This window comes from Colossoma macropomum, unplaced genomic scaffold (genome assembly GCF_904425465.1).
Source record: "Colossoma macropomum unplaced genomic scaffold, Colossoma_macropomum, whole genome shotgun sequence".
Taxonomy (NCBI): Eukaryota; Metazoa; Chordata; class Actinopteri; order Characiformes; family Serrasalmidae; genus Colossoma; species Colossoma macropomum.
This window is the reverse complement of record NW_023494784.1, coordinates 4736265-4750706: the sequence shown is the minus strand read 5'-3', so window position 1 is coordinate 4750706 and position 14442 is coordinate 4736265. Positions and strand designations below refer to the sequence as shown.

General features: G+C 43.3%; 1 pseudogene; it reads right to left on the bottom strand.

Annotated features, from left to right (window-relative positions):
- Positions 1-159: 159 nt before the first annotated feature.
- The window catches only part of LOC118811923, a 36854-nt pseudogene continuing 22571 nt past the window's right edge, over positions 160-14442 (bottom strand).

Genomic DNA, 14442 nt, shown 5'->3' with positions numbered 1-14442 from the left:
GCTTAATAATTGAATATCTTTTCCTTTATTGTTGCAATCTTGAAAAAAACAGTCTTTCTTTCCATACATTTTTTCAATACATTTTTATTTAATCATTTTTTACAATGGATGAACAAATAAAATGAAAAAAAAAACATTACACAATACAGTCAGAATGACAGATTTAAGGATGGGCTAGTAGATGTCCCTAGACATACGGGTGTCAAACGTTTAAAAACATCAAACCATTTTTCAGCAAAACTGCTTTGAACACTTCACTGTTTTATGAGGCTTCATTTTGTCCATCACCACCTCAATCATTTCGAATGATTCAGTATGAGCATCACTTCTCAGGGGTCTTTCGTCAAACTGCCAGCGTAGACTTCAGACTTGCACATGGCAAGGGGAACTCAAGACAGCACAGAGCATACAAAGGGCTGCCTTTATGTAGAGGCAGACACGGGTGTGATTGGTTGCCACTAATTACTGTAAGGCAGCTCTTTGCCTCCCCCTAGTGGTGGCAGTGGGTTTGTTACTGACTTGATCTGAAGTGGCTGAAGTTCACTATTTCCAATTTCAGTCTGAACTCAGCAGTTTGTTCTACACTTCAGTCCAAATTACTTTTAGAACAAGACACAGTACAGGACAGCATCAACAGAGAACAGTTACATATATCAGTCTAAAGACACAATAATTAAAGGAACTTGTTTCTTTCTAATGGATGAAAATAAATTGGAAAATGGTCATGTAGGAACGAATTACGACTATTCATATCCTTAAAATAACAAAAGCATAAAGTGGATCTCAGAAGAAAATAAATACAAGAAAAATGTGGAACATCTACATAATTTCTAGATTATTTCCATTGTAATGATAGTTTGGTGTGTTGGAAGGTAATCAGATCCACATTTTTCAATATTACCTATGGATTAAGCTGCACAGTTTAACTTTAGATCCAGAACAAACAGAAAAGCCAGGGTAGATGTTGTCAGTGAATGTGGTGTGGACTCTATGGAGGAGGGTCATTGTTTTTAAGATGCTGTAGAAGGACAGAGTTCCTGCACTGTAATTCACATACACTCCGATTCGATAAGTGCTGGGCACTGCGGAGATTTCAGTCTCTTTCTTATTGTGCCAGAATGAGAATCTGAAGGCAGAGCACATTAATTTCCAGGACTGATTATTATGTCCAAACATACACTCAGTATGACCCTTCCTGCTGATGTTTTTATATGACACTGCAATATCAACCCCCCCCATTCCCACTCCACTCAACCTCCCAGTAACAGCGTCCACTCACACTCTCTCTACACAGAACCTGGACAAAATGTTCAAATCTGTCTGGATGGTCAGGATACGGCTGGACCGTGTCACTGTAGGTCACCACTCTGTTCCCCTCAGACAGACGGAGACATTCATTCACTGTGTTTGGATCCAGTGTGAGCTCACAGGAATCTGAGGACAATAAACACAACATTCAGTTCAATAAAATTCATTTCTCAACACTAAAATGTATGTATCACTGTCTACAGCAGACATTGTCCCAAATCATCATTAATCCAGAAACGTGGCTTTTCCAGAAATCAGCTCCCCAATGAGCATCACTGAGTGAGACAGTATCCAGTATCTTCAGAGAAATCTGGATTGAGTTTACAGACAACCTTCTCTCAGGTTTTATAGCTACCGCCACAAAAACAGAAATATCTGATCAGTCATATGACCCATATGAGTGTGAATCAGACTTACAGTGTAGAAAATCCTTTCTCCCTCGGGGTTCAGAAGGAATAATCTGGATTTCTTTCACTGTTGGAACAGTTAAACATAATTACTTCAATGGCTTAAAGCACTGAGATGTACATTTACTTCAAACTGTTACAGTGCAGAGAAAATCTGAGTCAAAACAAGATAAACATGTTTACAATGAATTAATGAAAAAACAGAGAAAGAATGTGTATAAATAGTGATATCCTCTCTCTCTTTTTCCTGCTACTATCTTGGACTACAATATACAAAAACAATATATTGCACTTGTACAAACACAGTCTTCAGCTGCTTCAGCGTCTTGATACAATGGGTATTTTTAGAATTTATTTATATATGTTAGTAAAGCTTAAGTTTAATTCACCCTGAAATGATGTGTCTCTAATCTCCTCTTCACAGAATTTTTCTACTATACTCCTCAGCTGAGACACAGACTTTATGACCTTCTCAAAAGAGTGGACAGGACGGGCAGTGACGGAGGGAAAGACTGCAGATACAGGAGGAGCCGAGAGAGACTGGAAACTCTACACAGAGACACAGAGAGAGATTACATTTATGGCATTTGGCAGACGCTCTTATCCAGAGCGATGTACAATTTTATCATTTTACACAGGTAGGCAAAGGTAGTGTTAGGAGCTTTGCCCAAGGACTCTTATTGGGATAGTGTAGGGTGCTTACCCAGGAGGGTATGGAACCCCAGTCTACAGCATAGAAAGCAGAGGTGTTACCCACTACACTACACCAACCACTACACACAGAGCAGTGAGAGATCATAGAATATCAGTAAAACTCTAAGCTATGTAAGAAATCACACATACAAGCTCTTAAACCAACAGATCATCAAACTCTTTCTTTCTTGAATCAAAGGCATCTCGTGCTGAAACTAACACTGCTGTTACCTGGAGGAAATGAAGATGGTCCTCAGTGAGTGAGAGCTGCTCCAGCTCAGTGTTTCTCCTCCTCAGCTCAGCAATCTCCTGCTCCAGTCTCTCCAGGACTCCTTCAGCTCCTCTCACTGCAGCCTCCTCCTGAGCTCTGATCAGCTCTGATAGCTCAGAGCGTTTTCTCTCAATGCAGCAGATCAGCTCAGTGAAGATCCTCTCAGTGTCCTTCAGTGCTGCCTGAGCAGAGCTCTGATACAGCACAGAGAGAGGCACCCTTTAATACAGCAACATTAACACTAACATCAACATGCAAAATGTTCAAACACAAACTGCTTCGTAATGAGACAAAGCAGATTCAGAAAGTTGGTGAGGGATCCATGCACAGGTTTATTAACAACAGGGTAATCCAACACTCTTACTAAAAAGACCAAGGTAAAAAGATCATAACAGTAAATCAGTCCGAAGAGCTCAAAAAGCAGATTCCAAAAATCAGACAGAGGTTCAAAACACCAGAGAGACAAACAAAACAAATGCTCAGTACTCAGACTTAAAGGGACTGACAGTACTTTCCACTGACTGGCTGAGTTTGGGGAGGATTTAAGGTGAGACTGATTAGGGAGGTAATGAGGTGCAGGTGGCTTGATCCTGTGAGCAGGGCTAGTACTTGAGAGAGACCTCTGGTGGCCAGTTAGGGAATTACTGACAATACTGTAGCTCCCCCCGATGCCAAGGAGCCCCGCTGCTTGGGTTGACCCCGTGGTCATGGGTCAGGATGGGCTCAGTGAAAATCCCTGATGAGACAGGGGTCCAGAATATATTCAGACGTGTCTACCAAGCCTCCCAGTCTACCAAGTATTGGAGAGTTCTACGACACCGCCAAGAATCCAACATGGCCCGGACCAGGTACGCAGGTGACCCATCAACGTCCAAGGTCGGGGGGGGCCTCCACTGGGGTAGAAACTTAACGACCAGTAGTAGAAACAGGTTTGAGTAGTGAAACGTAAAAGTGGGTGATTTTCTATAATGGGCAGGTAACTGAAGCCAGTAGGAAACAGGATTAATCCTCCTGACAATTTTAAAAGGTCCTATATTTCTGGGACTTAGTTTCTTACTTGGTAATTTTAATTTCAAATCCTTGGTGGACAACCATACTCTCTGACCTCCTTCATATGTAGGGCAGTCTCTGAGACAATGGTCAGCTTGAATTTTCTCTGTTCTTATTGCTCTCTGTAGGCGAACATGGGCTTCCTCCCATGTCTGCTCACCTCTTCTCACCCAGTTGTCTATGGCTGGAACTTTGGAGGGCTCCCCAGACCAGGGAAAGAGAGGATGTCGGTACCCTAGCACACATTGAAATGGGGTTAGACCTGTGGAAGTATGGGTTAGTGAATTTTGTGCACATTTGGCCCAGGGTAAATAACAGCGCCAGTCATGTTGGGAGTTGCTATATATACATACTTCACTGTTGGAATGGGGATGATAATCAGAAGATAGGCTGACTGATGTTCAACAATTTACAAAAGGCTTGCCAGACATGAGAGGTAAACTGGGTAATCCAGTGTGAAACAATATCTTCTGGGAGACCATAAAATCAGAATACTTCACGAAACGGCATCTCAGCAGTTTCCATGGCCGTAGATAATTTACTTAAAGGAATGAGTTGACAACCCTTGGAGAAACGGTCAATGACCACCATGATGACTTTATGTCCCTGGGAGGAAGGGAGGTACGGCATAAAATCAATAGACAAATGGGACCATGGGGAGGGGTTCCAGCAGCCCTACAAAATCTGTTACATCTTTACTCATCGAAAACCACCGAGATTATTCCTTACCAGATGTGTGCGTTGGATGCCAGGGTGCCCCGAGCTCAGCGATGAATGTACCCAGTTGAATAATGTAGTACAAAGTGCATGGGGAACATAAAGCTTGTCACATGGGCAGTTGGTGAGTGTCGGATCAGATGCTTGTGCCTGTTGTATTTGATCTATGATTTCCCACCTTATGGGAGCCACTATACAGGAAGAGGGGATGATGGTTTCGTAACTGACTGGGGCATGATCTGGTTCATGGAGGCATGAGAGAGCACACGCTTTGGTATTCTTAGATCCAGGTCGATAGGTCAGAGTAAAGTTAAATCTGGTGAAAAAAGGGCCCCCACCCCCCCCCCAGTTTGACGTGGGTTTAAGCACTTGGCTGCCTTTATGTATTCAAGGTTTCGGTGATCAGTGAGAATCATGAATGGATAAAGGGCCCCTAACCAATGCTTCCATTCTTCCAATGCTGCCTTAACGGCTAATAATTCTCTGTTACCAGCATCATAGTTTCATTCTGGGGGTTGAGCATTCTGGAGTAGAATGCACATGGATACATTTTCACGGGTGTAGCGTTATGTTGTGATAGTACAGCCTCCATTGCCGTGTCAGATGTGTCTACTTCTACAACGAGCAGTTGGGTAGGGTCTGGATGTGTCAGGATGGGAGCAGTAGTAAATCTGGACTTTAGTTCCTTAAAGGCATTATCAGCAGCTTCATTCCATTTGAGAGATTTGTGATTTCCTTGTAACAAGGATGTCAAGGGAGTGGCAATTGAGCTGAAACCATGAATGAATCGCCAATAAAAATTAGCAAACCCAAGAAACCCCTTGAGCACTGATGATGTAACCCAGAAAGGAAATCACATATTTGTGTAACTCACATTTCTCAAGCTTTACAAACAGCTGATGATTTGTAGTCGTTTCAATATGTGTCTGACATGAGTGATGTGTTTTTTCCTTGTTTTTGAGTAGATTAGGATGTCATCTATGTATACAATGACCCATTGGTTAAGCATGTCACAAAGTACTTGACCGGATGAATGATTGGAACATGGAAGGGGCGTTTACCATATGACATTACCGTGTACTCGTAGTGCTCACTTATAGTGACAAATACCATTTTCCATTCATCTCATTCACAAATGCAAATCAAATTATAGGCACTGTGGAGTTCCAATTTGGTAAAGATTGTGGCTTGGCAAACTTGTTCTAAGGCAGAAAGCACTAAAGGGAGAGGGTAACTATAATTTACAGTAATGGCATTCCAGCCCCGGTAATCAATGCAAATGGTCTCAACCCACCTTCTTTTTTCTCAACAAAAAAAGACACTGTTGTGGCTCAGGAGTAGAGGTATGGATTTACCCTTTTTCAAGTGCTTCTTGAATGTTTTTTCCATTGCAGAGGTTTCAGGAATGGAAAGGTGGTAAACTCAGATCTTAGGAGGGGTGGTACCTGTCAGCAATTCTATAGCACAGTCCCAGGGATGGTGAGGGGTATCTGTGCAGCTTTGGTTTTACTAAAGACCACAGAAAAGTCAGAATATTCACCAGGGAGCAGGACTTGTTTTTGTGTGTCTGGGCTCTCAATGGAAGTGGTGAGGCATGGGAGGGCCAGACAGCAGGTGTAGCAACGAGGACTCCAATGTGTGAGATCTCATGTGGCCCAAGGAAAGGTGGGGGTATGAGTGGCTAGCCATGGGTATCCTAACACAATGGGATTTTCAGGGGAGTCTATAACAAATAATAATGCTGTTCCAGTACGGAATAAGCCAATGGTGAGTTTCAAAGGGGTAGTGGTGTCAGTAATGGTGCCTGTGTCTATAGGTTGGCCATCTATGCCCTTGATTTTAAGGACTAATTTACAAGTGATGAGGGGAATGGATCAGGATGCAGCAAACAATCAGTCAATGAAATGTCCAGCTGCTCCAAAGTCTTTTAACCAGTGGCATGTCATTAGCACTCTTAAGAAGGAAGTTCTTCTTTTCAGGGCTTTCCAATTTTCCCAGAAATGACCCTTTTCGCCACAATACAAACAAAATCCTTTCTTAAATGTGTGGAAGGAGAAAATTTGTGTGCTGGGGTTGAGATTTTGGACAGAACCCACCAAAGTAAATGACAGTTTAATTAGTCCATCCAAGGTAAGAGCAACATCCTTGAAAGCCATTTCAGATTTTAGTGCTTCATTAAGGCCAGTGCAGTATACAGTTTTTAAAGCCTTGTCATTCCAGCCACTTTCAGCTGCTGGGGTGCTAAAATGTAAGTGAATACTCTACAGCTGTGTTTTTTTCCTTGTTTGATAAGGAGGAGTTATTCTCCCAGATCCTTACCAGTGCATGAAAGATTAAACACCTCTTAGAATTTTTGTTCAAATAGGAAATATGTCTGCTTATCAGAAGATTGAGCATTCCAAACTGCAGTGGCCTACCTCAGGGCTTTTCCTGTGAGCAGACAAATGCTATTTTAGATGCTGCTGGCAAATAGCTGAAATAAAGGGAACATTGCATCAAAAAGCCCTAGCATAATTCAGGAGTTCCATTGTACTTCTCCGGGATGGATAGGGGAGCTGATATTGGTGGAAGGCTTGTGATATGAAGGGGAGCTTGGATGGAGCAGGAGGTGCTGATTGTGGCAACAGGGCTCTAATGGAGTGAATGAGCTCCTTCATGGTGCGATTGAGTTGCTGTAGGTGTTGTTCATGTGATCCCAATAGCCTCCCCAAGCAATTATCACTTCTTGAAGCTCCTGTGTGCCTGCTGGATCCAAGAATGGCAAAGTATTCTGTGACAATGCAGATTCAGAAGGTTGTGAGGGATCCATGTGCAGGTTTATTAACAACACTCATATGAAAAAACCAAGGTAAAAAGGTCATAACAGTAAGTCAGTCCAAAGGGCCAGACAGACAGAACAAAAGGGATAAAAAGCAAAAGCAGATTCCAAAAAATCAGGCAGAAATTCAAAACACCAGAGACACAAACAAAACAAACACTCAGTCCACATTCCAAGATGGTGGCGCGTGCACACACTGAGGCTTCTCTCTCTCCCGACAAAATGGTGTTTTTGTGTTTTTTGTCCTGCGAGTCACAGGGTTTTTGTACATCTTCGTCGCGTTTACCTGTCTTGAAGCGTACATACACCCACGAGTTCCTGCTTGACATTGGCAGAACCTCATTTTTAGAGTTAAACTCGCAGCACAAAGAAGAGCTACAAGTCTGCGGTTTGCTTAGTAGTCCGGCACAAACACTGCCCCCCCATTCCTGCATCTCACCCAGAGTGGAGGCGCTACAAGCGGCATGAGCAGAAGCAGAAGAGGGGTAAGCACGGAGGTATCCGAGCTAGGCTAGCGGCTAGCCCACATAAGCCGGCCATCCCCACCATGCTACTGGCCAACGTACGCTCACTGGACAACAAACTGGGCTACATACGCCTGCTACGCACAACCCAGAAGTCTGTGAGAGACAGTTATGTATTTGTGTTTATGGAAACATGGCTCAGTAACAACGTCCCGGACCAAGCCATTCAGCTCAAGCGGCACATAAGTGAGCCGCAGACAGCCCACCCTGATGCTTTTCTCATCTTGGCTGGAGATTTCAATCATGCAGACCCAAAGAGTGTGTTTCCAAAAATATATCAACACATTGACTTTCCAACATGGGGAAAAAACACACTGGACCATGTTTACACCACCCAGAGGGAAGCTTACAAGGCCATTCCCTTCCCCCACCTTGGTGCCTCTGACCACATCACTGTTAGGCTAATGCCAGCATACAGACCACTGGTTAAAGTCACCAAACCAGTTCGGAAGCAGGTACAGGTGAAGGGTCTTCAGAGACACTTAAAGACTGTTTTAACACATCAGACTGGAATGTGTTTAAACAAGCGGCAACCTGCAACACCACCACAGATCTCCAGGAGTATGCCGACACAGTCACTGGCTACATCTCCAAGTACAATGAGGACGTGACTGTTCTCAAGACCATCACAGTTTGGGGAAATCAGAAGCCATGGCTAACAGGGGAGGTCTACAGGCTACTGAAGGCTAGGAATGCTGCCTTCTCAGCAGGAGATGAGGTGGGCCTGAGGGCAGCTTGGACCAACCTGTCCCGTGGCATCCGAAAGGCAAAGAGGCAGTACTCCAGGAGGATAGCCCATCGCTTCAGCGACAGCAGAGATACACAGAGCCTGTGGCGGGGGATACAGACCATCACAGAATACAAGCCCCCACCGCAGACCTGTGACAGCTCCACCTCTCTGCTGAATGAGCTTAACAAGTTCTTTGCCCGGTTTGAGGCAGATAACAACATGCCTACCCCGAAGATCCCACCCCCTCCTGGAGACCAGGTGCTGATGCTGTGCCCAGTCAGTGTAAGGAGATCATTCAGCAGGATCAATGTTCGAAAAGCTCCTGGTCCTGACAACATACCCGGTTGTGTGCTGAGGGACTGCGCTGATGAAGAAGATGAAGGAGTCACTTTAATGTTATTTCAGGACCTTCTTATATTTATATTATTTTTTATTATTCTATTTTTCTACAATTAATGTTTAATGTTTATTTTTTTACAATTAGTGTTTAGTGTTTTTTTAGTGTCTATTTAAATTCAAACTTTTCCTGTTTACCATCTATTTGATGTTATTGCTACACCATGGGGTCTGAGAGTAACGCAATTTCAATAATCTGTATGTCCTGTACATAATGTAGTATTGACAATAAAAGCAGACTTGACTTGACTTCAAGGAACTGGCAATACTTCAAACTGTCTCAGCTTGGAGAGTATTCAAGGAGAGTCCTCTAGTGGCCAGATAGGGAATTACTGACACTTAAAAAAAGTGCTTATCAAACAAAAATTCTAACAACTTTTTGTTTTTTTCCAGTAATTTATACAATTCAAACTATTTCTAAATACTTGAAAATGTCCTTTGCAATCAAAAATTCTAACAACTTAGTTTATAAAATTATATCACTGTTTTCTACAATTTTCTTTTCTTTTCAATTTAAAACAGAATTTTTTTCTAGAAATCTAGCTTTTATAAAAATCATTTCTTCTAGAAATCGACCTCACCTTATGATACATCACAGCATTCCTCAGCTCCTGAATCTCCTTCTCTCTTTCCTGGATTTTATGCTGGTATTTCTTCTGAATGTCCACCAGCTGCTTCTGCAAAAATAATTATGTTGTTGTTTTGTTAATTTTCTAAGTGAAAAATGTTAACACCATCTTTATATTGAACAAACTTAAAGATGACATTTTTTTCAAATTTGAATGCAGATCTACCTACAGATTTTCAGTGAAATTAATGCCTGGGGATGGCGAATGTCATGACTCCCTTCGGCTCTGAGGTCTCTTTGGACTCCATCTCCCAGAACCCCCTGGGGGATCACGTGACGTGACTCCTGCCTCACTCACGCGCTCCAATCAGTGCTCTAACTCTGCAGAGTACTGACCATGTTCACCTGTAGTTCATTGATTAGTATAAAGCCCTGGCTTGTAGGATAGGTTCTTTGCGAGGTATTTTTTCTCTTTTTTGGATTTGACCTTTGCCTGGTTTGTGACTTTGATTGTGGATTACATCATTTGGATTACATTTACATCAATAAAGCCTCTTATTCAACTTTTACCCACGAGCGTCTGTTTCATTCTGTCATATTAAATAATACCTCACAACCATGCAGATGGCGGATCCGGAGGCTTTTCAGAAAGCTTTCACTGAGCAAGGACATCTGCTTGGCCGACACCAAGAAGTATTAGCCAGGGTATTCGTTCCCTTGAGTCCTTAGCTCATGAAAAGTCAGAGCAACAAGCTCAGCTGGCGTTACTGGTTAACTGTGTGAAGGATCTCACCATTCAACTTCATACCCTCAGTACAGCCAAGCCGGAAGTGAGTTCCATCAGTCCTCCAACCCAAGCTAAAACTTTGAATGCTCTGTTTCCAGTGAGTAAGCCAGACAAATTTGATAGCAACCCCAATAAATGTTGCGGGTTTCTGCTCTAATGCTCTCTTTTTTGATAATTCACCCGCTAGCCCAGATCACGCTAAAATATCATTTTTGGTTTCACATTTGTCAGACAGAGCCTTAGAATGGGCTACGGCCAGTTGGTCTCATGTTCATAATTTGTCGTACAGCCAATTTCTGAAGGAATTCAGGACCATATTCGATCACCCCTATGAAGGAAAGATCAGTGGGGAAATTTTAACAAACCTCCCTCAGGACAGCCGCTCTGTATACACCTTGGAGTTCCACAACTTTTATTAGTGGCTGGAATGAAGCTGCCCTTCTCATTCGGGCATTTTAACAGAACAGGCATGCAGAGACGATTATCTTCTTTAGATCAAATTATTACCCTGTCTATCCACTTCAATACTATCCACATCAATTTTTGAAAAACCGCTGCAAAACCAAAACAGAACATTCAAGGAGAAGTACTGTGAAAACCAGAATCACCTCGGAACCCCTGGTGCACAAAGACTATGAAGAACCCATGCAATGTGACTCCTCCCACTTATCCAAGGCAGAGAGACTCCAACAGCTGAGAGACGGCCTTTGTTTGTACTGTGGTGGTGCCGGTCATCTAATTCAGGACTGCAGGACCAGGCCACCCATAAAATTGACGCCAACCCCTGGAAAGCACATAGAGAATACTCCATGTGCTAATGTGGTGAGTGTTCCCACAAAGATGTTGGTTCTAAGTCATTTTTATCACCAGCCATTGTCTGCTGTCTTCAGGTGTCTGTTGTCGTTTCAGCCCTTGTAGATTCTGGAGCTGAGGGGAATTTCATCCATTCCCACCTAGTAGAACAACTTCAGGTTCCAGTGGAAGACCTGTCAAAGACATTGCGAGTGGCAGCGTTGGATGGAGCCCCTGTGGGAGCCATTTTGTCCAAGACTCAACCCATTTTATCAAAACCAGCACCCTGCATACTGAACAAATTTCACTTCTAGTCATCGAACAATCAGAATTTTAACTTATACTAGGTTTTCCTTGGTTAGAAAAGCACAACTCCACAAGCTACCACCACATTGACCCTATGACTGTGCTATAGATCTCATAGAAAATCCAGTCCTTCCCAAATCCCGAGTTAATCCTTTCACTCAAGAGGAAGAACTGGCTATGGATATATAAATATACCACCACCATGGGGCATTATGAGTATCTTGTGATGCCTTTTGGGCTTTCGAACACCCCCTCTGTGTTCCAAGCTCTTATCAATGACGTTCTGAGAGACTTGAGGATTTTCTTGTGTACCCCCCTGACTTAGATTTACACAAAAACCATGTTCATACTGTGCTTAAGAAACCTCTAGACAACAATTTGTAGGTAAAAGGAGAAAAAGAGAGTTTCATATCCAATCCCTTTCATTTTTAGGTTTTGTCATTAGTTCCAACGGGGTCGTCATGGACGACAAAAAGGTGAATGCTGTTCTTAATTGGCCAACTCCATCTTCAGTCAAGGAGTTTCAGAGATTCCTTGGCTTTGCCAATTTTTATCACTGTTTCATTCATGTAGTATTGCTGCTCCCCTAAACACTTCACTCAGAGGCAATCCTAAATGACTCCAATGAACTGAACAAGCAGAAATAGCTTTTCAAGCGCTTAAGGAATCTTTTTCCACAGCCCCTATCCTCAAGCCTCCTGGCCCTTCTGAACCCTTTGTAGTAGAGGTTGGCGCTTCTGAAGCTGGTATAGGAGCAGTTCTATCACAGCATTCTGGTAATCTGCTGAAGCTTCACCCAAAGCGTTATATTTTCACAAATTGACACCAACGGAGAAGAATTATTGCATAGCCGACCATGAACTGTTGGCTGAAAACTCACGTTGGAGGAATGGCATCATTGGCTAGAGGGAGCTAATCACCCATTCCTTGTATTAACTGATCACAAAAATCAACTTCAAAAATGACTACTAGTGAAATGCCAAGCAACTCAATGCCCGTCAGGCCAGATGGTCCCTGTTCTTTTTAAGATATAATTTTAACATTACATACCGCCCCGGATCTAGAAATACTAAATCGGATGCTTTGTCCTGTCTACATCAAAATGGTACTGCTGACTCAGACCAATCCGACCCTGAATCCATTCTGCCTCCTACAGTGACTGTGTCCTCTGCACAGTGGGAAATAGATGACGAAATTGGGAAAACCTTAGAAAACTTTGAAGTCCCCAATCAGTGTCCTCCTGGTACGCTTTATGTACCCCTACAGTTTCATGATAGATTGATCACCTGGGCCCACTCCGCTCTTACTTCTGGTCACCCTGGAGAAATGCGTACACAACAGCTGTTGTCTAATCGATATTGGTGGGAAACTATGAACAGAGATATTCATTCTTTTGTCGCTTCGTGCAACACGTGTTCACAATGCAAGACCCCAAAGGCTCTACCCTCTGGAAAATTAGTTCCCTTGCCAGTTCCGGTTCGACCCTGGTCACACATTGCTGTTGATTACGTCACTGACTTACCAGACTCACAGGGCTATACCACCATACTCACTGTTATTGACCGGTTCTCATGCAGTGTCAGATTTATCCCATTTGCAGCCATCCCTACAGCCTTTCAAACAGCTGAGGTCCTATTTAATCAAGTGTTTTGTTCTCTTTTTTTTGTTTTCTTTGGAGTCCCAGAGGACATTTTACCAAATAGAGGTCCCCAATTCACTTCACACGTATGGTCTGCCTTTTTCGAACATGTAGGAGTATCTATTAGTCTAACTTATCATCCCTAATCTAATGGGCAATGTGAGCGCATGAACCAAAAACTTGGGAAATTTCTTAGAATGTTTTGTCTTAACAATCCCTCAGACTGGTCCAAATTCTTCTTGAGGGCTGAGGAATGCCTTGGACAGGCATCTTCCCTGATGCCCCAGCTGTCGATGCCTGGATGCAAAGGAGTGAGTGTGTTTGGGAAGAAACCCACCAGAAAATAGAGATCGCCCTCCAAAGGAATAAGAAGAAAGCAGACCACCACCGTGGTGAAACACCCATCTATCAGCCTGGAGACCAGTGTTTGGTTCTCTACAAGAGACTTCAGAGTTTTGAGGGAAGTAAAAAGTTGCACCCTAAATACAATGGCCCATTTAAAGTGCTCAAACAAATAAATGAAGTGACTTACAAATTAGATTTGCCCCCTCGTTTCAGAGTCTTACGCTCTTTCCATGTTTCTTTATTGAAACCTGTTATTTCAGGGCCACTGGATGAGGCCATGCCGGATGTCATGCCAACCCTTCCGCAGGTGATAGATTGCTGTTCGTCGGTTGCTGTACTCCTGGAGATGTGGAGGTGTACTCCAGTGCCTCGTGAATTGGGAGGGATACGGCCCTGAGGAGCAGTGTTGGGTTCCCGCACGGGATGCACTGGATCCCGGTTTGGTCACGGACTTCCATAGTCGTCACCCGGAAAAACCTGCTCCTCCCTCTGGTTCACCTCCTGAGAGTCTGTCAGCGCTGTGGCAACTCAGGTCTTGCTCCTGTTGAGATCTTCGACGTGGGAGTGGTGGTCGTCCTGGCCAGCCTCGTTCCAAGGCCATCCCAGACTCTTTGGCGGGGGGTTACTGTCATGATTCTCTTCGGCTGAGAAGTCTCTTTGAACTCCATCTCCCAAAACCCCCTGGGGGATCATGTGACTCCTACCTCACTCTCGGCATTCAATCAGTGCTCTAACTCTGCAGAGTACTGATCATGTTCACCTGTAGTTCATTGATTAGTTTAGTATAAAACCCAGGCTTCTTTGTGAGGTATTGCTTCTTTCCTAAGAACAACTGAGTGTTTTCTTCTGTCTTGTGTATATTTCTGGTTCTGACATTTCTGCTCTGTTTTTTGACCTGCCTTTTGCCTGACCCCTTTTGGACTGTTTGCTTGGTTACGTCTGTGTTTTTGTGTTGCTTGCCTTTTTTGGATTTGACCTTTGCCTGTTTTGTGACTTCGATTGTGGATTACATTTACATCAGTAAAGCCTCTCATTCAACTATTACCCATGAGCATCTGTGTCATTCTGTTGTGTTACAGTCAACACCATTC